We start from the raw sequence: 24,189 nt of genomic DNA, 5'->3' as shown, positions 1-24,189 counted from the left end.
TGTCTTTAAGACCTAGGGATTGTAGTGTCTGTATGAGAAGAGAGTGGTCTACAGTGTCAAATGCAGCAGATAGATCTAGAAGAATAAGTAGTGAGTAGTGGCCTTTAGACTTCGTAGTGACCAAATCATTAACCACTTTAGTCAGTGCTGTCTCTGTGGAATGTTGGGAACGGAAGCCTGACTGAAGTGGGTCCAACAAAGTGTATGAGTTAGGAAAGTGTGTGAGTCGAGTGTAGGCAAGTCTCTCAAGTAGCTTAGAGAGACAAGGGAGCTGAGAGATAGGGCGGTAGTTTGAGAGAGCATTAGGGTCAGAATCTTGTTTTTTTTAAATGGGAGTAATCACTGCATGCTTGAAGAGTGAAGGAAAAATACCAGTAGAGAGAGAGAGATTACAGATGTATACTTGACGACACAGAGGTAGAGCAGTGGACTACTGTACCGTACTGCTATATATATACTGGTGGTCACAGCAACATTCTGCACTGTCCCCTCCTACTATATACTGCGCACAACTAAAATGCAGCACAGGTATGGATGCATAGTATACTTGACGACACAGAGGTAGATAGAGCAGTGGACTACTGTACGTACTGCTATATATATACTGGTGGTCACAGCAACATTCTGCACTGTCCTCCTACTATATACTACAATGCAGCACAGATATGGAACGTTTTTCAGGCAGAGAACGTAGATATTTTCAGCACACTGAGCACAGATATTTGCAAGCACACTGAGCACAGATATTTGCAGCACACTGAGCAGATATTTGCAGCACACTGAACACAGAAACTGAGAGAACGCAGCCACGTCCTCTCGCTATCATCTCCAAAGCACGAGTGAAAATGGCGGCGACGCGCTGCTCCTTAAATAGAATACGAATCTCGCGAGAATCCGGAGCGCTCGGGTTAACCGAGCAAGGCGGGAAGATTCGAGTCTGCCTCAGAACCGTGTAAAATGGGTGAAGTTCGGGAGGGTTCGGATCCCGAGGAACCGAACCCGCTCATCACTAATACATATATATATATATATATATATATATATATATCGATAAGCAAGGAATGAGGGATGTATAGCGATCGCTGGTGTCCAACAACACAATAAATATTTGTATAGGTATAAAAGTAATAACAGTTTATTTAACAATAAAACATAAAAATGGGACAATAATACAAATCACAGCTGGACTAAAGTACTTAAAAATATTAAAAAAATATTAAAAACTACAATACGATCAATAAAAAGGTTATTCCTTATCTGGATATGAGGTAGGTACAGGTCTCCCAACGCGTTTCGTCACATGGACTTCATCAAGGGGCTGGGGTGTAGTGGGACTGACTGATTATTTATAGTAGTGATAATTAGGAGCTCATCATGACATCACTTCCTGTTTTAAAAATTACCATATCTTATAGTATCCTTTGCAGTGGGTAAATATAGTGTTACAACATAATGGATGGTGTTACTAGTGAGTATATTGAAAAACGAGTGTTCCTTTCTATAAGAAACAAGTCCGTTTTTCTGTAAGGGCGGCCAGAGCGGTACTTCCGCCCTTCTTCCGGTGTCCGCGTCTATCCGTGACTTCCGCCCCACTACCGGGGTTTCACTGCGCATGCGCCCACCGGAGGCTGGAGGACGAGTGGTGCCATAGTCTTTAGCTGTGTAGCGGTGGCCATTTTGTTGTTGTATCTGTATTTCTCAGCAGTGCGGTGGCCATCTATGGGAAGATCAATTTGGAGGACAATCTTCGTTTTATTTTGATGCAGCAATCGCATGTAAATAAACAGAGAATATATATGAGACACAGATAGTTTCTTACAGTACACTTTTGGTTTACAATATGGGGCAATGGGTGTAACAAGGTATATAAATAAATAAAGTGGAGTGCATGTTATTATTTCTGTAACAGGCTGAAAAAAAGTTATTGTTTATTTAAAGTGCATATGCTTATGTGGCCAAATATAAAGTGCATGTGCTTTTGTGATCAGGGAATGTATTATAAAGTGCTGGTATCATAGAGAATATTAAGAGTTAGTGTAAGTGAATATACTATAAAGTACTATATAAAGTGCTATATATAGATATATATACTATAAAGTGTATATAGCCAATATGAAATGACGCCTCTCTCAGGCAATTAATAAATGTTACATGATACAGTACCTGATCTTCCCAGGTGGTCTCCCTCTCTGGTACTGATCAGGCCCAACACTGCTTAGCTTCCAAGATCGGACGTAGTTGGGCATTTCCAGTGTGGTTTGACTGTAGCAAACTTATGCCTCTTCAACTGTCATTCCGAATTACACAAATATACTTAAAATTAGGTAATATCCACCTATAGTGTTTGAAGGTGATATTTATCTCTAGCAGAATATGTGGGTGTGATTGGGTGGGGGGGGGGGGAGGAAAAGGGGGGGGGGGCAGATGGGGGAGGGGAATAAGGGGGGGGGGAGAGGGTGAGGGAAGGGCGGGGGCGGGCCGTGGTGACCAGGAAAATTGTTACATAAGCACTGTAGGGTATTCATAAGAATTTCATAATTGTCGTTGAATCCCGTTGGATCCCTCCTTCCTCCTTTATCCATCCGTAAAGGTTTTCCTATTTGGGTGTAGAGATCTACAGACGTTACAACGTCCGCATTTGTGCGAGCCCAGACACTTGGGCCAGGAGTGGTCTTTCTCCTGCTCAATTGTCAGCATGCTCGGGGCTAGGATGTCTTTCAAGTTACGTGATTTCTTAAAAATAATTTCTGGGCGTGGAGGGAGAATTTCCTTGAGAATGGGATCCATTAGTAGTATTTTCCAGTGGTTCCTGAATGAATCTCTGATGGATTTTTCATGTCGACTGTAGGTAGTGATGAAGGCTGTAGAGTCTTTTGTTTTATCTCTGGTTTTATATTCTAGCAGTTTAGATCTTTCCACCTTATTTGTTTTAATGATGGCCTCTTCTAAGATGGTATCCGGGTAGTCTTTTTTCTTGAATCTATTCTTGTACATCTGGAGTTGTGATTGGCAATCTTCTGGTTTGCTGCAGTTCCTTTTAATCCTGCTGAATTGGGAGAATGGAATATTGTTCTTCCATCTTTTGAGATGCTTGCTCTTGTAGTGAAGATAACTGTTGGTATCTACTTGTTTCACATGATTCTTAGTTAAAATTCTCCCCTCTTCTCCTATGAGAATCAGGTCTAAAAATTCAATGGACTCTTTACTTGTGTTGGACGTAAAGGCAAGATTCATTTCGTTTGTACCGATGTACTCTAAAAAGCTGTTAAAACCTTCAGTGTTTCCATCCCAGATTATTAAAATGTCATCTATATATCTCCGGTAAAAAATAATGTTGCTGTTAAAATCATGATGATCATAAATAAAACTCTTTTCCCAACATCCCATGAACAGATTAGCGAAGCTGGGCGCAAAAATCGTGCCCATAGCGGTTCCGCACCGCTGAAGATAAAACTGGTCCAAGAATTTAAAATAATTGTGTTGAAGAATAAAATACATGATGTCACAAATAAAATCTTTATGGTTGGCTGTTAGTGTGGTGTCTCTGTCCAAGAATTCTTTACATGCTGCCACTCCTTTCTCATGTTCAATGCATGTGTACAGTGACTGGACATCTACCGTTACCCACATATAAGAGTCCTTCCACTCTATATCTTTCAAACAATTCAACACTGAGGTGGTGTCCTTAAGGTATGATGGTAAATCCTTTACGTAGACCTTCAAAAATACATCTGCATACTCAGATAAGTTCGAGGTAAGTGAGTCTATACCCGCCGCTATAGGTCTCCCGGGTGGGTTGTCCAAATTTTTGTGGATTTTCAGTAAAAAGTAGAAGATGGGGGTGGTGGGGTCTGATCTCATTAAAAATTGGTATTCCTCTTTGGTGATGACCTCTGTTCTTAGACCATGTAACAGAAGTGTCCTTAATTCTTTGATGTATCCATCTTTCGGGTCTCCTCTCAATTTGATATATGACTCATCATCTGATAATAGTCTTTCAGCTTCTGTAATGTATTTGACCCAATCCATAATGACCAGCCCCCCCCCCCCCCCCTTTGTCAGCTTGTTTTATAATAATGCCTTTATTCTTCTGTAGGTTCTTCAAAGCTTCACTCTCCCGATTATTTATATTTTTCTCCTTTATCTTTACTTGGTCAGTATCACACAGGTTTCTATTTTACCAACTCATAGAATATACCGATGTTACTCCCTTTGGATTCTAGTGGGTAGTATTTAGATGTTGGTCTTAGGCCTGATTTGGAACGGTTTTCATAGTAATAATTGCATCTTCCTTTTTTTAAAAATGCCTTTTAAGCGTCAGCTTCCTAACAAATTTGTTAAGGTCTATAAATGTCTCGAACTTGTTTAGGCCACCTGTGGGTGCAAAAGTAAGTCCTTTATCCAACAAGGATATTTCTGGTTCTGTCAGGGTATGTTGGGATAAGTTGAATATGCCTTTTTCTCTTGGGTTGGTTGTCACATTGTTCTTTTTTTTGTGTTCTCTCCCTCCTGCCTCCTCGAGTTCCTCTTCCTCTGTGTACCTTCTTTTGAGAGGGGATGCATGGCGTACGTCTTCTCTCACGGAGTTCCTGATTGTGTTCTTTGGTCTTGTGCCTGTTCTTTGGGATAAAAAATCCTGGTCACTACTTGATCCGTGTCTCTGCAAAGCTGTGAACCTGTTGAATGTCCTTATACTGTTAATAGGGGTGTCTACATTTTTCTGTGTGGTGTTGCTTCTTGTGGGTACCGTTTTTCAATACCCTCCTTCAGTTCTGACATTGGAATGTCCGATCTGTCTGAATCTGCTCCAATTCTTCACTTTCCCTTGTTCGTAGTCATTCTTGTCCCTTAAAAACTTTTTCTCCTTTCCTTTTGTGACCTCTTCCTCAATGCGTTCCAGTTTCTTGTTAAGCACTATTTCATTAATTTTGTAGTCCTCCTTATCCTTAAATAATTCCAATTCTCTTTCTTTGGTCTTAATTTCATTCTCCAGAGATGAGAGGGTCTTCTTTTTTTCATCAATAAGGAGTTTCATTAAGTCAATAGAACAGGTGTGTAGTATTTTGTCCCATTTTTCTACAAAAACCCCATCTTGATTGCCAAATGTAGGTTGCTTAAGTAGCCTGAGACCCCTTGGTACTCTACTGAAATGTAGTGCTCTAAACCCTTGATATCCCACCATGTCTTTACTTCTTTAGTGAGGAGTCTTTCTATTCCCCAAAATAGTTCATCTAAATCACCAGGATGGGATGGCTCATTAGTGTTTAAACTTTCATGAAATTTTTTTTGGCACCATACATTCCTTTTACTTGTACGATCTGAGTTTCTCAACATTCTGTAAAATATGTCCCCTCACCAGGCCGCAATAAACAAATTATTACCAAAAAAGTATGCCAAGAGAAAGATTATTAATGCGCCACATATGATTGGAACACGTATCAGATATGCTTTGTAAATTGTGATAGTAAACAGTTGAACACTCCCCTATACTACTTATGGGGCGTCAGCTTAATCCCTCAAAAAAGAACAGGGGTGGTAACTTCCCTGAATAAATAAAATCGGTAAGCAAGGAATGAGGGATATATAGCGACCGCTGGTGTCCAACAACACAATAAATATTGGTATAGGTAAAAAAGTAATAACAGTTTATTTAACAATAAAACATAAAAATGGGACAATAATACAAATCACAGCTGGACTAAAGTACTTAAAAAATATTTAAAAAATATTAAAAACTACAATACGATCAATAAAAAGGTTATTCCTTATCTGGATATGAGGTAGGTACAGGTCTCCCAACGCGTTTCGTCACATGGACTTCATCAAGGGGCTGGGGTGTAGTGGGACTGACTGATTATTTATAGTAGTGATAATTAGGAGCTCATCATGACATCACTTCCTGTTTTAAAAATTACCATATCTTATAGTATCCTTTGCAGTGGGTAAATATAGTGTTACAACATAATGGATGGTGTTACTAGTGAGTATATTGAAAAACGAGTGTTCCTTTCTATAAGAAACAAGTCCGTTTTTCTGTAAGGGCGGCCAGAGCGGTACTTCCGCCCTTCTTCCGGTGTCCGCGTCTATCCGTGACTTCCGCCCCACTACCGGGGTTTCACTGCGCATGCGCCCACCGGAGGCTGGAGGACGAGTGGTGCCATAGTCTTTAGCTGTGTAGCGGTGGCCATTTTGTTGTTGTATCTGTATTTCTCAGCAGTGCGGCGGCCATCTTTGGGAAGATCAATTTGGAGGACAATCTTCGTTTTATTTTGATGCAGCAATCGCATGTAAATAAACAGAGAATATATATGAGACACAGATAGTTTCTTACAGTACACTTTTGGTTTACAATATGGGGCAATGGGTGTAACAAGGTATATAAATAAATAAAGTGGAGTGCATGTTATTATTTCTGTAACAGGCTGAAAAAAAGTTATTGTTTATTTAAAGTGCATATGCTTATGTGGCCAAATATAAAGTGCATGTGCTTTTGTGATCAGGGAATGTATTATAAAGTGCTGGTATCATAGAGAATATTAAGAGTTAGTGTAAGTGAATATACTATAAAGTACTATATAAAGTGCTATATATAGATATATATACTATAAAGTGTATATAGCCAATATGAAATGACGCCTCTCTCAGGCAATTAATAAATGTTACATGATACAGTACCTGATCTTCCCAGGTGGTCTCCCTCTCTGGTACTGATCAGGCCCAACACTGCTTAGCTTCCAAGATCGGACGTAGTTGGGCATTTCCAGTGTGGTTTGACTGTAGCAAACTTATGCCTCTTCAACTGTCATTCCGAATTACACAAATATACTTAAAATTAGGTAATATCCACCTATAGTGTTTGAAGGTGATATTTATCTCTAGCAGAATATGTGGGTGTGATCGGGTGGGGGGGGGAGGAAAAGGGGGGGGAGCAGATGGGGGAGGGGAATAAGGGGGGGGGGAGAGGGTGAGGGAAGGGCGGGGGGGCGGGCCGTGGTGACCAGGAAAATTGTTACATAAGCACTGTAGGGTATTCATAAGAATTTCATAATTGTCGTTGAATCCCGTTGGATCCCTCCTTCCTCCTTTATCCATCCGTAAAGGTTTTCCTATTTGGGTGTAGAAATCTACAGACGTTACAACGTCCGCATTTGTGCGAGCCCAGACACTTGGGCCAGGAGTGGTCTTTCTCCTGCTCAATTGTCAGCATGCTCGGGGCTAGGATGTCTTTCAAGTTACGTGATTTCTTAAAAATAATTTCTGGGCGTGGAGGGAGAATTTCCTTGAGAATGGGATCCATTAGTAGTATTTTCCAGTGGTTCCTGAATGAATCTCTGATGGATTTTTCATGTCGACTGTAGGTAGTGATGAAGGCTGTAGAGTCTTTTGTTTTATCTCTGGTTTTATATTCTAGAAGTTTAGATCTTTCCACCTTATTTGTTTTAATGATGGCCTCTTCTAAGATGGTATCCGGGTAGTCTTTTTTCTTGAATCTATTCTTGTACATCTGGAGTTGTGATTGGCAATCTTCTGGTTTGCTGCAGTTCCTTTTAATCCTGCTGAATTGGGAGAATGGAATATTGTTCTTCCATCTTTTGAGATGCTTGCTCTTGTAGTGAAGATAACTGTTGGTATCTACTTGTTTCACATGATTCTTAGTTAAAATTCTCCCCTCTTCTCCTATGAGAATCAGGTCTAAAAATTCAATGGACTCTTTACTTGTGTTGGACGTAAAGGCAAGATTCATTTCGTTTGTACCGATGTACTCTAAAAAGCTGTTAAAACATTCAGTGTTTCCATCCCAGATTATTAAAATGTCATCTATATATCTCCGGTAAAAAATAATGTTGCTGTTAAAATCATGATGATCATAAATAAAACTCTTTTCCCAACATCCCATGAACAGATTAGCGAAGCTGGGCGCAAAAATCGTGCCCATAGCGGTTCCGCACCACTGAAGATAAAACTGGTCCAAGAATTTAAAATAATTGTGTTGAAGAATAAAATACATGATGTCACAAATAAAATCTTTATGGTTGGCTGTTAGTGTGGTGTCTCTGTCCAAGAATTCTTTACATGCTGCCACTCCTTTCTCATGTTCAATGCATGTGTACAGTGACTGGACATCTACCGTTACCCACATATAAGAGTCCTTCCACTCTATATCTTTCAAACAATTCAACACTGAGGTGGTGTCCTTAAGGTATGATGGTAAATCCTTTACGTAGACCTTCAAAAATACATCTGCATACTCAGATAAGTTCGAGGTAAGTGAGTCTATACCCGCCGCTATAGGTCTCCCGGGTGGGTTGTCCAAATTTTTGTGGATTTTCAGTAAAAAGTAGAAGATGGGGGTGGTGGGGTCTGATCTCATTAAAAATTGGTATTCCTCTTTGGTGATGACCTCTGTTCTTAGACCATGTAACAGAAGTGTCCTTAATTCTTTGATGTATCCATCTTTCGGGTCTCCTCTCAATTTGATATATGACTCATCATCTGATAATAGTCTTTCAGCTTCTGTAATGTATTTGACCCAATCCATAATGACCAGCCCCCCCCCCCCCTTTGTCAGCTTGTTTTATAATAATGCCTTTATTCTTCTGTAGGTTCTTCAAAGCTTCACTCTCCCGATTATTTATATTTTTCTCCTTTATCTTTACTTGGTCAGTATCACACAGGTTTCTATTTTACCAACTCATAGAATATACCGATGTTACTCCCTTTGGATTCTAGTGGGTAGTATTTAGATGTTGGTCTTAGGCCTGATTTGGAACGGTTTTCATAGTAATAATTGCATCTTCCTTTTTTTAAAAATGCCTTTTAAGCGTCAGCTTCCTAACAAATTTGTTAAGGTCTATAAATGTCTCGAACTTGTTTAGGCCACCTGTGGGTGCAAAAGTAAGTCCTTTATCCAACAAGGATATTTCTGGTTCTGTCAGGGTATGTTGGGATAAGTTGAATATGCCTTTTTCTCTTGGGTTGGTTGTCACATTGTTCTTTTTTTTGTGTTCTCTCCCTCCTGCCTCCTCGAGTTCCTCTTCCTCTGTGTACCTTCTTTTGAGAGGGGGTGCATGGCGTACGTCTTCTCTCACGGAGTTCCTGATTGTGTTCTTTGGTCTTGTGCCTGTTCTTTGGGATAAAAAATCCTGGTCACTACTTGATCCGTGTCTCTGCAAAGCTGTGAACCTGTTGAATGTCCTTATACTGTTAATAGGGGTGTCTACATTTTTCTGTGTGGTGTTGCTTCTTGTGGGTACCGTTTTTCAATACCCTCCTTCAGTTCTGACATTGGAATGTCCGATCTGTCTGAATCTGCTCCAATTCTTCACTTTCCCTTGTTCGTAGTCATTCTTGTCCCTTAAAAACTTTTTCTCCTTTCCTTTTGTGACCTCTTCCTCAATGCGTTCCAGTTTCTTGTTAAGCACTATTTCATTAATTTTGTAGTCCTCCTTATCCTTAAATAATTCCAATTCTCTTTCTTTGGTCTTAATTTCATTTTCCAGAGATGAGAGGGTCTTCTTTTTTTCATCAATAAGGAGTTTCATTAAGTCAATAGAACAGGTGTGTAGTATTTTGTCCCATTTTTCTACAAAAACCCCATCTTGATTGCCAAATGTAGGTTGCTTAAGTAGCCTGAGACCCCTTGGTACTCTACTGAAATGTAGTGCTCTAAACCCTTGATATCCCACCATGTCTTTACTTCTTTAGTGAGGAGTCTTTCTATTCCCCAAAATAGTTCATCTAAATCACCAGGATGGGATGGCTCATTAGTGTTTAAACTTTCATGAAATTTTTTTTGGCACCATACATTCCTTTTACTTGTACGATCTGAGTTTCTCAACATTCTGTAAAATATGTCCCCTCACCAGGCCGCAATAAACAAATTATTACCAAAAAAGTATGCCAAGAGAAAGATTATTAATGCGCCACATATGATTGGAACACGTATCAGATATGCTTTGTAAATTGTGATAGTAAACAGTTGAACACTCCCCTATACTACTTATGGGGCGTCAGCTTAATCCCTCAAAAAAGAACAGGGGTGGTAACTTCCCTGAATAAATAAAATCGGTAAGCAAGGAATGAGGGATATATAGCGACCGCTGGTGTCCAACAACACAATAAATATTGGTATAGGTAAAAAAGTAATAACAGTTTATTTAACAATAAAACATAAAAATGGGACAATAATACAAATCACAGCTGGACTAAAGTACTTAAAAAATATTTAAAAAATATTAAAAACTACAATACGATCAATAAAAAGGTTATTCCTTATCTGGATATGAGGTAGGTACAGGTCTCCCAACGCGTTTCGTCACATGGACTTCATCAAGGGGCTGGGGTGTAGTGGGACTGACTGATTATTTATAGTAGTGATAATTAGGAGCTCATCATGACATCACTTCCTGTTTTAAAAATTACCATATCTTATAGTATCCTTTGCAGTGGGTAAATATAGTGTTACAACATAATGGATGGTGTTACTAGTGAGTATATTGAAAAACGAGTGTTCCTTTCTATAAGAAACAAGTCCGTTTTTCTGTAAGGGCGGCCAGAGCGGTACTTCCGCCCTTCTTCCGGTGTCCGCGTCTATCCGTGACTTCCGCCCCACTACCGGGGTTTCACTGCGCATGCGCCCACCGGAGGCTGGAGGACGAGTGGTGCCATAGTCTTTAGCTGTGTAGCGGTGGCCATTTTGTTGTTGTATCTGTATTTCTCAGCAGTGCGGCGGCCATCTTTGGGAAGATCAATTTGGAGGACAATCTTCGTTTTATTTTGATGCAGCAATCGCATGTAAATAAACAGAGAATATATATGAGACACAGATAGTTTCTTACAGTACACTTTTGGTTTACAATATGGGGCAATGGGTGTAACAAGGTATATAAATAAATAAAGTGGAGTGCATGTTATTATTTCTGTAACAGGCTGAAAAAAAGTTATTGTTTATTTAAAGTGCATATGCTTATGTGGCCAAATATAAAGTGCATGTGCTTTTGTGATCAGGGAATATATTATAAAGTGCTGGTATCATAGAGAATATTAAGAGTTAGTGTAAGTGAATATACTATAAAGTACTATATAAAGTGCTATATATAGATATATATACTATAAAGTGTATATAGCCAATATGAAATGACGCCTCTCTCAGGCAATTAATAAATGTTACATGATACAGTACCTGATCTTCCCAGGTGGTCTCCCTCTCTGGTACTGATCAGGCCCAACACTGCTTAGCTTCCAAGATCGGACGTAGTTGGGCATTTCCAGTGTGGTTTGACTGTAGCAAACTTATGCCTCTTCAACTGTCATTCCGAATTACACAAATATACTTAAAATTAGGTAATATCCACCTATAGTGTTTGAAGGTGATATTTATCTCTAGCAGAATATGTGGGTGTGATCGGGTGGGGGGGAGGGGAAGGGGGGGGAGCAGATGGGGGAGGGGAATAAGGGGGGGGGAGAGGGTGAGGGAAGGGCGGGGGCGGGCCGTGGTGACCAGGAAAATTGTTACATAAGCACTGTAGGGTATTCATAAGAATTTCATAATTGTCGTTGAATCCCGTTGGATCCCTCCTTCCTCCTTTATCCATCCGTAAAGGTTTTCCTATTTGGGTGTAGAAATCTACAGACGTTACAACGTCCGCATTTGTGCGAGCCCAGACACTTGGGCCAGGAGTGGTCTTTCTCCTGCTCAATTGTCAGCATGCTCGGGGCTAGGATGTCTTTCAAGTTACGTGATTTCTTAAAAATAATTTCTGGGCGTGGAGGGAGAATTTCCTTGAGAATGGGATCCATTAGTAGTATTTTCCAGTGGTTCCTGAATGAATCTCTGATGGATTTTTCATGTCGACTGTAGGTAGTGATGAAGGCTGTAGAGTCTTTTGTTTTATCTCTGGTTTTATATTCTAGCAGTTTAGATCTTTCCACCTTATTTGTTTTAATGATGGCCTCTTCTAAGATGGTATCCGGGTAGTCTTTTTTCTTGAATCTATTCTTGTACATCTGGAGTTGTGATTGGCAATCTTCTGGTTTGCTGCAGTTCCTTTTAATCCTGCTGAATTGGGAGAATGGAATATTGTTCTTCCATCTTTTGAGATGCTTGCTCTTGTAGTGAAGATAACTGTTGGTATCTACTTGTTTCACATGATTCTTAGTTAAAATTCTCCCCTCTTCTCCTATGAGAATCAGGTCTAAAAATTCAATGGACTCTTTACTTGTGTTGGACGTAAAGGCAAGATTCATTTCGTTTGTACCGATGTACTCTAAAAAGCTGTTAAAACATTCAGTGTTTCCATCCCAGATTATTAAAATGTCATCTATATATCTCCGGTAAAAAATAATGTTGCTGTTAAAATCATGATGATCATAAATAAAACTCTTTTCCCAACATCCCATGAACAGATTAGCGAAGCTGGGCGCAAAAATCGTGCCCATAGCGGTTCCGCACCGCTGAAGATAAAACTGGTCCAAGAATTTAAAATAATTGTGTTGAAGAATAAAATACATGATGTCACAAATAAAATCTTTATGGTTGGCTGTTAGTGTGGTGTCTCTGTCCAAGAATTCTTTACATGCTGCCACTCCTTTCTCATGTTCAATGCATGTGTACAGTGACTGGACATCTACCGTTACCCACATATAAGAGTCCTTCCACTCTATATCTTTCAAACAATTCAACACTGAGGTGGTGTCCTTAAGGTATGATGGTAAATCCTTTACGTAGACCTTCAAAAATACATCTGCATACTCAGATAAGTTCGAGGTAAGTGAGTCTATACCCGCCGCTATAGGTCTCCCGGGTGGGTTGTCCAAATTTTTGTGGATTTTCAGTAAAAAGTAGAAGATGGGGGTGGTGGGGTCTGATCTCATTAAAAATTGGTATTCCTCTTTGGTGATGACCTCTGTTCTTAGACCATGTAACAGAAGTGTCCTTAATTCTTTGATGTATCCATCTTTCGGGTCTCCTCTCAATTTGATATATGACTCATCATCTGATAATAGTCTTTCAGCTTCTGTAATGTATTTGACCCAATCCATAATGACCAGCCCCCCCCCCCCCTTTGTCAGCTTGTTTTATAATAATGCCTTTATTCTTCTGTAGGTTCTTCAAAGCTTCACTCTCCCGATTATTTATATTTTTCTCCTTTATCTTTACTTGGTCAGTATCACACAGGTTTCTATTTTACCAACTCATAGAATATACCGATGTTACTCCCTTTGGATTCTAGTGGGTAGTATTTAGATGTTGGTCTTAGGCCTGATTTGGAACGGTTTTCATAGTAATAATTGCATCTTCCTTTTTTTAAAAATGCCTTTTAAGCGTCAGCTTCCTAACAAATTTGTTAAGGTCTATAAATGTCTCGAACTTGTTTAGGCCACCTGTGGGTGCAAAAGTAAGTCCTTTATCCAACAAGGATATTTCTGGTTCTGTCAGGGTATGTTGGGATAAGTTGAATATGCCTTTTTCTCTTGGGTTGGTTGTCACATTGTTCTTTTTTTTGTGTTCTCTCCCTCCTGCCTCCTCGAGTTCCTCTTCCTCTGTGTACCTTCTTTTGAGAGGGGATGCATGGCGTACGTCTTCTCTCACGGAGTTCCTGATTGTGTTCTTTGGTCTTGTGCCTGTTCTTTGGGATAAAAAATCCTGGTCACTACTTGATCCATGTCTCTGCAAAGCTGTGAACCCGTTGAATGTCCTTATACTGTTAATAGGGGTGTCTACATTTTTCTGTGTGGTGTTGCTTCTTGTGGGTACCGTTTTTCAATACCCTCCTTCAGTTCTGACATTGGAATGTCCGATCTGTCTGAATCTGCTCCAATTCTTCACTTTCCCTTGTTCGTAGTCATTCTTGTCCCTTAAAAACTTTTTCTCCTTTCCTTTTGTGACCTCTTCCTCAATGCGTTCCAGTTTCTTGTTAAGCACTATTTCATTAATTTTGTAGTCCTCCTTATCCTTAAATAATTCCAATTCTCTTTCTTTGGTCTTAATTTCATTCTCCAGAGATGAGAGGGTCTTCTTTTTTTCATCAATAAGGAGTTTCATTAAGTCAATAGAACAGGTGTGTAGTATTTTGTCCCATTTTTCTACAAAAACCCCATCTTGATTGCCAAATGTAGGTTGCTTAAGTAGCCTGAGACCACTTGGTACTCTACTGAAATGTAGTGCTCTAAACCCTTGATATCCCACCATGTCTTTACTTCTTTAGTGAGGAGTCTTTCTATTCCCCAAAATAGTTCATCTAAATCACCAGGATGGGATGGCTCATTAGTGTTTAAACTTTCATGAAAATTTTTTTGGCACCATACATTCCTTTTACTTGTACGATCTGAGTTTCTCAACATTCTGTAAAATATGTCCCCTCACCAGGCCGCAATAAACAAATTATTACCAAAAAAGTATGCCAAGAGAAAGATTATTAATGCGCCACATATGATTGGAACACGTATCAGATATGCTTTGTAAATTGTGATAGTAAACAGTTGAACACTCCCCTATACTACTTATGGGGCGTCAGCTTAATCCCTCAAAAAAGAACAGGGGTGGTAACTTCCCTGAATAAATAAAATCGGTAAGCAAGGAATGAGGGATATATAGCGACCGCTGGTGTCCAACAACACAATAAATATTGGTATAGGTAAAAAAGTAATAACAGTTTATTTAACAATAAAACATAAAAATGGGACAATAATACAAATCACAGCTGGACTAAAGTACTTAAAAAATATTTAAAAAATATTAAAAACTACAATACGATCAATAAAAAGGTTATTCCTTATCTGGATATGAGGTAGGTACAGGTCTCCCAACGCGTTTCGTCACATGGACTTCATCAAGGGGCTGGGGTGTAGTGGGACTGACTGATTATTTATAGTAGTGATAATTAGGAGCTCATCATGACATCACTTCCTGTTTTAAAAATTACCATATCTTATAGTATCCTTTGCAGTGGGTAAATATAGTGTTACAACATAATGGATGGTGTTACTAGTGAGTATATTGAAAAACGAGTGTTCCTTTCTATAAGAAACAAGTCCGTTTTTCTGTAAGGGCGGCCAGAGCGGTACTTCCGCCCTTCTTCCGGTGTCCGCGTCTATCCGTGACTTCCGCCCCACTACCGGGGTTTCACTGCGCATGCGCCCACCGGAGGCTGGAGGACGAGTGGTGCCATAGTCTTTAGCTGTGTAGCGGTGGCCATTTTGTTGTTGTATCTGTATTTCTCAGCAGTGCGGCGGCCATCTTTGGGAAGATCAATTTGGAGGACAATCTTCGTTTTATTTTGATGCAGCAATCGCATGTAAATAAACAGAGAATATATATGAGACACAGATAGTTTCTTACAGTACACTTTTGGTTTACAATATGGGGCAATGGGTGTAACAAGGTATATAAATAAATAAAGTGGAGTGCATGTTATTATTTCTGTAACAGGCTGAAAAAAAGTTATTGTTTATTTAAAGTGCATATGCTTATGTGGCCAAATATAAAGTGCATGTGCTTTTGTGATCAGGGAATGTATTATAAAGTGCTGGTATCATAGAGAATATTAAGAGTTAGTGTAAGTGAATATACTATAAAGTACTATATAAAGTGCTATATATAGATATATATACTATAAAGTGTATATAGCCAATATGAAATGACGCCTCTCTCAGGCAATTAATAAATGTTACATGATACAGTACCTGATCTTCCCAGGTGGTCTCCCTCTCTGGTACTGATCAGGCCCAACACTGCTTAGCTTCCAAGATCGGACGTAGTTGGGCATTTCCAGTGTGGTTTGACTGTAGCAAACTTATGCCTCTTCAACTGTCATTCCGAATTACACAAATATACTTAAAATTAGGTAATATCCACCTATAGTGTTTGAAGGTGATATTTATCTCTAGCAGAATATGTGGGTGTGATCGGGTGGGGGGGGGGAGGAAAAGGGGGGGGGAGCAGATGGGGGAGGGGAATAAGGGGGGGGGAGAGGGTGAGGGAAGGGCGGGGGCGGGCCGTGGTGACCAGGAAAATTGTTACATAAGCACTGTAGGGTATTCATAAGAATTTCATAATTGTCGTTGAATCCCGTTGGATCCCTCCTTCCTCCTTTATCCATCCGTAAAGGTTTTCCTATTTGGGTGTAGAAATCTACAGACGTTACAACGTCCGCATTTGTGCGAGCCCAGACACTTGGGCCAGGAGTGGTCTTTCTCCTGCTCAATTGTCAGCATGCTCGGGGCTAGGATGTCTTTCAAGTTACGTGATTTCTTAAAAATAATTTCTGGGCGTGGAGGGAGAATTTCCTTGAGAATGGGATCCATTAGTAGTATTTTCCAGTGGTTCCTGAATAAATCTCTGATGGATTTTTCATGTCGACTGTAGGTAGTGATGAAGGCTGTAAAGTCTTTTGTTTTATCTCTGGTTTTATATTCTAGCAGTGTAGATCTTTCCACCTTATTTGTTTTAATGATGGCCTCTTCTAAGATGGTATCCGGGTAGTCTTTTTTCTTGAATCTATTCTTGTACATCTGGAGTTGTGATTGTCAATCTTCTGGTTTGCTGCAGTTCCTTTTAATCCTGCTGAATTGGGAGAATGGAATATTGTTCTTCCATCTTTTGAGATGCTTGCTCTTGTAGTGAAGATAACTGTTGGTATCTACTTGTTTCACATGATTCTTAGTTAAAATTCTCCCCTCTTCTCCTATGAGAATCAGGTCTAAAAATTCAATGGACTCTTTACTTGTGTTGGACGTAAAGGCAAGATTCATTTCGTTTGTACCGATGTACTCTAAAAAGCTGTTAAAACATTCAGTGTTTCCATCCCAGATTATTAAAATGTCATCTATATATCTCCGGTAAAAAATAATGTTGCTGTTAAAATCATGATGATCATAAATAAAACTCTTTTCCCAACATCCCATGAACAGATTAGCGAAGATGGGCGCAAAAATCGTGCCCATAGCGGTTCCGCACCGCTGAAGATAAAACTGGTCCAAGAATTTAAAATAATTGTGTTGAAGAATAAAATACATGATGTCACAAATAAAATCTTTATGGTTGGCTGTTAGTGTGGTGTCTCTGTCCAAGAATTCTTTACATGCTGCCACTCCTTTCTCATGTTCAATGCATGTGTACAGTGACTGGACATCTACCGTTACCCACATATAAGAGTCCTTCCACTCTATATCTTTCAAACAATTCAACACTGAGGTGGTGTCCTTAAGGTATGATGGTAAATCCTTTACGTAGACCTTCAAAAATACATCTGCATACTCAGATAAGTTCGAGGTAAGTGAGTCTATACCCGCCGCTATAGGTCTCCCGGGTGGGTTGTCCAAATTTTTGTGGATTTTCAGTAAAAAGTAGAAGATGGGGGTGGTGGGGTCTGATCTCATTAAAAATTGGTATTCCTCTTTGGTGATGACCTCTGTTCTTAGACCATGCAACAGAAGTGTCCTTAATTCTTTGATGTATCCATCTTTCGGGTCTCCTCTCAATTTGATATATGACTCATCATCTGATAATAGTCTTTCAGCTTCTGTAATGTATTTGACCCAATCCATAATGACCAGCCCCCCCCCCCCCCTTTGTCAGCTTGTTTTATAATAATGCCTTTATTCTTCTGTAGGTTCTTCAAAGCTTCACTCTCCCGATTATTTATATTTTTCTCCTTTATCTTTACTTGGTCAGTATCACACAGGTTTCTATTTTACCAACTCATAGAATATACCGATGTTACTCCCTTTGGATTCTAGTGGGTAGTATTTAGATGTTGGTCTTAGGCCTGATTTGGAACGGTTTTCATAGTAATAATTGCATCTTCCTTTTTTTAAAAATGCCTTTTAAGCGTCAGCTTCCTAACAAATTTGTTAAGGTCTATAAATGTCTCGAACTTGTTTAGGCCACCTGTGGGTGCAAAAGTAAGTCCTTTATCCAACAAGATATTTCTGGTTCTGTCAGGGTATGTTGGGATAAGTTGAATATGCCTTTTTCTCTTGGGTTGGTTGTCACATTGTTCTTTTTTTTGTGTTCTCTCCCTCCTGCCTCCTCGAGTTCCTCTTCCTCTGTGTACCTTCTTTTGAGAGGGGATGCATGGCGTACGTCTTCTCTCACGGAGTTCCTGATTGTGTTCTTTGGTCTTGTGCCTGTTCTTTGGGATAAAAAATCCTGGTCACTACTTGATCCGTGTCTCTGCAAAGCTGTGAACCTGTTGAATGTCCTTATACTGTTAATAGGGGTGTCTACATTTTTCTGTTTGGTGTTGCTTCTTGTGGGTACCGTTTTTCAATACCCTCCTTCAGTTCTGACATTGGAATGTCCGATCTGTCTGAATCTGCTCCAATTCTTCACTTTCCCTTGTTCGTAGTCATTCTTGTCCCTTAAAAACTTTTTCTCCTTTCCTTTTGTGACCTCTTCCTCAATGCGTTCCAGTTTCTTGTTAAGCACTATTTCATTAATTTTGTAGTCCTCCTTATCCTTAAATAATTCCAATTCTCTTTCTTTGGTCTTAATTTCATTCTCCAGAGATGAGAGGGTCTTCTTTTTTTCATCAATAAGGAGTTTCATTAAGTCAATAGAACAGGTGTGTAGTATTTTGTCCCATTTTTCTACAAAAACCCCATCTTGATTGCCAAATGTAGGTTGCTTAAGTAGCCTGAGACCCCTTGGTACTCTACTGAAATGTAGTGCTCTAAACCCTTGATATCCCACCATGTCTTTACTTCTTTAGTGAGGAGTCTTTCTATTCCCCAAAATAGTTCATCTAAATCACCAGGATGGGATGGCTCATTAGTGTTTAAACTTTCATGAAATTTTTTTTGGCACCATACATTCCTTTTACTTGTACGATCTGAGTTTCTCAACATTCTGTAAAATATGTCCCCTCACCAGGCCGCAATAAACAAATTATTACCAAAAAAGTATGCCAAGAGAAAGATTATTAATGCGCCACATATGATTGGAACACGTATCAGATATGCTTTGTAAATTGTGATAGTAAACAGTTGAACACTCCCCTATACTACTTATGGGGCGTCAGCTTAATCCCTCAAAAAAGAACAGGGGTGGTAACTTCCCTGAATAAATAAAATCGGTAAGCAAGGAATGAGGGATATATAGCGACCGCTGGTGTCCAACAACCCAATAAATATTGGTATAGGTAAAAAAGTAATAACAGTTTATTTAACAATAAAACATAAAAATGGGACAATAATACAAATCACAGCTGGACTAAAGTACTTAAAAAATATTTAAAAAATATTAAAAACTACAATACGATCAATAAAAAGGTTATTCCTTATCTGGATATGAGGTAGGTACAGGTCTCCCAACGTGTTTCGTCACATGGACTTCATCAAGGGGCTGGGGTGTAGTGGGACTGACTGATTATTTATAGTAGTGATAATTAGGAGCTCATCATGACATCACTTCCTGTTTTAAAAATTACCATATCTTAGAGTATCCTTTGCAGTGGGTAAATATAGTGTTACAACATAATGGATGGTGTTACTAGTGAGTATATTGAAAAACGAGTGTTCCTTTCTATAAGAAACAAGTCCGTTTTTCTGTAAGGGCGGCCAGAGCGGTACTTCCGCCCTTCTTCCGGTGTCCGCGTCTATCCGTGACTTCCGCCCCACTTCCGGGGTTTCACTGCGCATGCGCCACCGGAGGCTGGAGGACGAGTGGTGCCATAGTCTTTAGCTGTGTAGCGGTGGCCATTTTGTTGTTGTATCTGTATTTCTCAGCAGTGCGGCGGCCATCTTTGGGAAGATCAATTTGGAGGACATTCTTCGTTTTATTTTGATGCAGCAATCGCATGTAAATAAACAGAGAATATATATGAGACACAGATAGTTTCTTACATTACACTTTTGGTTTACAATATGGGGCAATGGGTGTAACAAGGTATATAAATAAATAAAGTGGAGTGCATGTTATTATTTCTGTAACAGGCTGAAAAAAAGTTATTGTTTATTTAAAGTGCATATGCTTATGTGGCCAAATATAAAGTGTATGTGCTTTTGTGATCAGGGAATGTATTATAAAGTGCTGGTATCATAGAGAATATTAAGAGTTAGTGTAAGTGAATATACTATAAAGTACTATATAAAGTGCTATATATAGATATATATACTATAAAGTGTATATAGCCAATATGAAATGACGCCTCTCTCAGGCAATTAATAAATGTTACATGATACAGTACCTGATCTTTCCAGGTGGTCTCCCTCTCTGGTACTGATCAGGCCCAACACTGCTTAGCTTCCAAGATCGGACGTAGTTGGGCATTTCCAGTGTGGTTTGACTGTAGCAAACTTATGCCTCTTCAACTGTCATTCCGAATTACACAAATATACTTAAAATTAGGTAATATCCACCTATAGTGTGTGAAGGTGATATTTATCTCTAGCAGAATATGTGGGTGTGATCGGGTGGGGGGGAGGGGAGAAGGAAAAGGGGGGGCGGGGTGGGAGCAGGTGGGGAAGGGGAGGGGAATAAGGGGGGGAAAGGAGAGGGTGAGGGAAGGAAGGGGGCGGGCCGTGTTGACCAGGAAAATTGTTACATAAGCACTGTAGGGTATTCATAAGAATGGGGCGATTTCATAATTGTCGTTGAATCCCGTTGGATGTAATGTCTGGAGTTGGAATATCCAAAACATTTCACGACGTGACAGTTTGTTGGCCAGGTCACCTCCTCTCTCTCCCAGTTTTACCAATTCAATGGCTTTGAAGGTTAATGCCTCCGGATTGGAATTGTGTACCAGACTGAAGTGTTTGGATACAGCATGGCTTTCCACTTTGTTCTTGATAATTCTAACGTGTTCCTGTATCTTCAGCTTAAGTGGTCTTTTAGTTTTCCTGATGTACTGTTTTCCGCATTCGCACTCCAAGAGATATATAACTGATTGAGTGTTACAGTTCATGTAGTCTTTAATTTTGTACTCCTTCCTCCTTTCTCCATCCGTAAAGATTTTCCTATTTGGGTGTAGAAATCTGCAGACGTTACAAGGTCCGCATTTGTACGAGCCCAGACACTTGGGCCAGGAGTGGTCTTTCTCCTGCTCAATTGTCAGCATGCTCGGGGCTAGGATGTCTTTCAAGTTACGTGATTTCTTAAAAATAATTTCTGGGCGTGGAGGGAGAATTTCCTTGAAAATGGGATCCATTAGTAGTATTTTCCAGTGGTTCCTGAATGAATCTCTGATGGATTTTTCATGTCGACTGTAGGTAGTGATGAAGGCTGTAGAGTCTTTTGTTTTATCTCTGGTTTTATATTCTAGCAGTTTAGATCTTTCCACCTTATTTGTTTTAATGATGGCCTCTTCTAAGATGGTATCCGGGTAGTCTTTTTTCTTGAATCTATTCTTGTACATCTGGAGTTGTGATTGGCAATCTTCTGGTTTGCTGCAGTTCCTTTTAATCCTGCTGAATTGGGAGAATGGAATATTGTTCTTCCATCTTTTGAGATGCTTGCTCTTGTAGTGAAGATAACTGTTGGTATCTACTTGTTTCACATGATTCTTAGTTAAAATTCTCCCCTCTTCTCCTATGAGAATCCAGTTTAAAAATTCAATGGACTCTTTACTTGTGTTGGACGTAAAGGCAAGATTCATTTCGTTTGTACCGATGTACTCTAAAAAGCTGTTAAAACATTCAGTGTTTCCATCCCAGATTATTAAAATGTCATCTATATAACTCCGGTAAAAAATAATGTTGCTGTTAAAATCATGATGATCATAAATAAAACTCTGTTCCCAACATCCCATGAACAGATAAGCGAAGCAGAGCGCAAAAATCATGGATATTACCTAATTTTAAGTATATTTGTGTAATTCGGAATGACAGTTGAAGAGGCATAAGTTTGCTACAGTTAAACCACACTGGAAATGCCCAACTACGTCCGATCTTGGAAGCTAAGCAGTGTTGGGCCTGATCAGTACCAGAAAGGGAGACCACCTGGGAAGATCAGGTACTGTATCATGTAACATTTATTAATTGCCTGAGAGAGGCATCATTTCATATTGGCTATATACACTTTATAGTATATATATATCTATATATAGCACTTTATATAGTACTTTATAGTATATTCACTTACACTAACTCTTAATATTCTCTATGATACCAGCACTTTATAATACATTCCCTGATCACAAAAGCACATGCACTTTATATTTAGCCACATAAGCATATGCACTTTAAATAAACAATAACTTTTTTTCAGCCTGTTACAGAAATAATAACATGCACTCCACTTTATTTATTTATATACCTTGTTACACCCATTGCCCCATATTGTAAACCAAAAGTGTACTGTAAGAAACTATCTGTGTCTCATATATATTCTCTGTTTATTTACAAGCGATTGTTGCATCAAAATAGAACGAAGAATGTCCTCCAAATTGATTTTCCCAAAGATGGCCACCGCACTGCTGAGAAATACAGATACAACAACAAAATGGCCACCGCTACACAGCTAAAGACTATGGCACCACTCGTCCTCCAGCCTCCGGTGGGCGCATGCGCAGTGAAACCCCGGAAGTGGGGCGGAAGTCACGGATAGACGTGGACACCGGAAGAAGGGCGGAAGTACCGCGCTGGCCGCCCTTACAGAAAAACGGACTTGTTTCTTATAGAAAGGAACACTCGTTTTTCAATATACTCACTAGTAACACCATCCATTATGTTGTAACACTATATTTACACACTGCAAAGGATACTCTAAGATATGGTAATTTTTAAAACAGGAAGTGATGTCACGATGAGCTCCTAATTATCACTACTATAAATAATCAGTCAGTCCCACTACACCCCAGCCCCTTGATGAAGTCCATGTGACAAAACGCGTTGTTAGACCTGTACCTACCTCATATCCAGATAAGGAATAACCTTTTTATTGATCGTATTGTAGTTTTTAATATTTTTTAAATATTTTTTAAGTACTTTAGTCCAGCTGTGATTTGTATTATTGTCCCATTTTTTATGTTTTATGTTTTATTGTTAAATAAACTGTTATTACTTTTTTACCTATACCAATATTTATTGTGTTGTTGGACACCAGCGGTCGCTATACATCCCTCATTCCTTGCTTACCGATTATATTTATTCAGGGACGTTACCACCCCTGTTGTTTTTTGAGGGATTAAGCTGACGCCCCATAAGTAGTATAGGGGAGTGTTCAACTGTTTACTATCACAATTTACAAAGCATATCTGATACGTGTTCCCATCACATGTGGCACATTAGTAATCTTTCTCTTGGCATATATATATATATATATAATAATATCAGTATGTTTTGCCAGCACACGGGATGCCAGCTGTCAGTATACCGACAGTGGCTTCCCGTCTGTCGGAATCGAGGCGGCGAGACCCTTCGCGGGCTCGCTGCGGGCCCTGTTGCTCGCTTCGCTTGGCACAGGTTATATTCCCACTTGGTTGGTAGCGTGGAGCAACTAACCGAGTGGGAGTACCCTGCGGATATCGGGATTCCGTTTGTCGGTATTTCACCAGCTGTAGGGATTCTGGCATGTCAGTCTCTCGAACACCGGGATCCCGGCAGCCGGCATTTTAACTGCGTCCCATATATATATATCTATATATATATATATATATATATATATATATACATATACATATATATATATATATATAAATATATATATATTATACAGTATGTACATTCACAGATACACATCCACGGAAACCCCCCTAAATAAATCCTGCGTTTGCCCCTGATAGATGTAATGGAGATGAATGGCAAGTCCCAGGTCAGACATGCTCAGCAGATGTCGGAACTCTAAGGGAATGACATCACTGACACTGGTGGGAGGAGTCAGAATTAAAGATGTGCGGCAGGCACTTTTCGTGTTTTGGCTTGGTTTTGCCAAAACCACCCTTTCGTGTTTTGGTTTTGGTTTTCGATCTGGATGATTTTTGAAAAAAACATAAAAACAGCTAAAATCACAGAATTTGGGGGTAATTTTGCTCCTACGATATTATTAACCTCAATAACAATCATTTCCACTCATTTCCAGTCTATTTTGAACACCTCACAATATTGTTTTTAGGCCAAAAGGTTGCACCGAGGTTGCTGGATGACTAAGCTAAGCAACACAAGTGTGAGACACAAACACCTGGCCCATCTGGGAGTGGCACTGCAGTGGCAGACAGGAGGGCAGATCTAAAAAAAAAAGGCCCCAAACAG

The 24,189-nt window shown here is 39.5% G+C and overlaps 6 pseudogenes; 1 reads left to right on the top strand and 5 right to left on the bottom strand.

Moving 5' to 3' along the window:
* Window positions 1-2,151: 2,151 nt before the first annotated feature.
* Window positions 2,152-2,270, bottom strand: LOC134937826 (5S ribosomal RNA; annotated as a pseudogene).
* A 4,393-nt stretch (window positions 2,271-6,663) lies between these two features.
* On the bottom strand, window positions 6,664-6,782 carry LOC134937825 (5S ribosomal RNA; annotated as a pseudogene).
* A 4,388-nt stretch (window positions 6,783-11,170) lies between these two features.
* Window positions 11,171-11,289, bottom strand: LOC134937823 (5S ribosomal RNA; annotated as a pseudogene).
* A 4,383-nt stretch (window positions 11,290-15,672) lies between these two features.
* Window positions 15,673-15,791, bottom strand: LOC134937822 (5S ribosomal RNA; annotated as a pseudogene).
* A 4,386-nt stretch (window positions 15,792-20,177) lies between these two features.
* Window positions 20,178-20,296, bottom strand: LOC134938972 (5S ribosomal RNA; annotated as a pseudogene).
* Window positions 20,297-21,845: 1,549 nt separating this feature from the next.
* Window positions 21,846-21,964, top strand: LOC134937873 (5S ribosomal RNA; annotated as a pseudogene).
* Window positions 21,965-24,189: the final 2,225 nt, after the last annotated feature.

This window comes from Pseudophryne corroboree, chromosome 6, assembly GCF_028390025.1.
Source record: "Pseudophryne corroboree isolate aPseCor3 chromosome 6, aPseCor3.hap2, whole genome shotgun sequence".
NCBI classification, from domain to species: domain Eukaryota; kingdom Metazoa; phylum Chordata; class Amphibia; order Anura; family Myobatrachidae; genus Pseudophryne; species Pseudophryne corroboree.
This window is presented reverse-complemented; position numbering and strand designations above follow the sequence as displayed.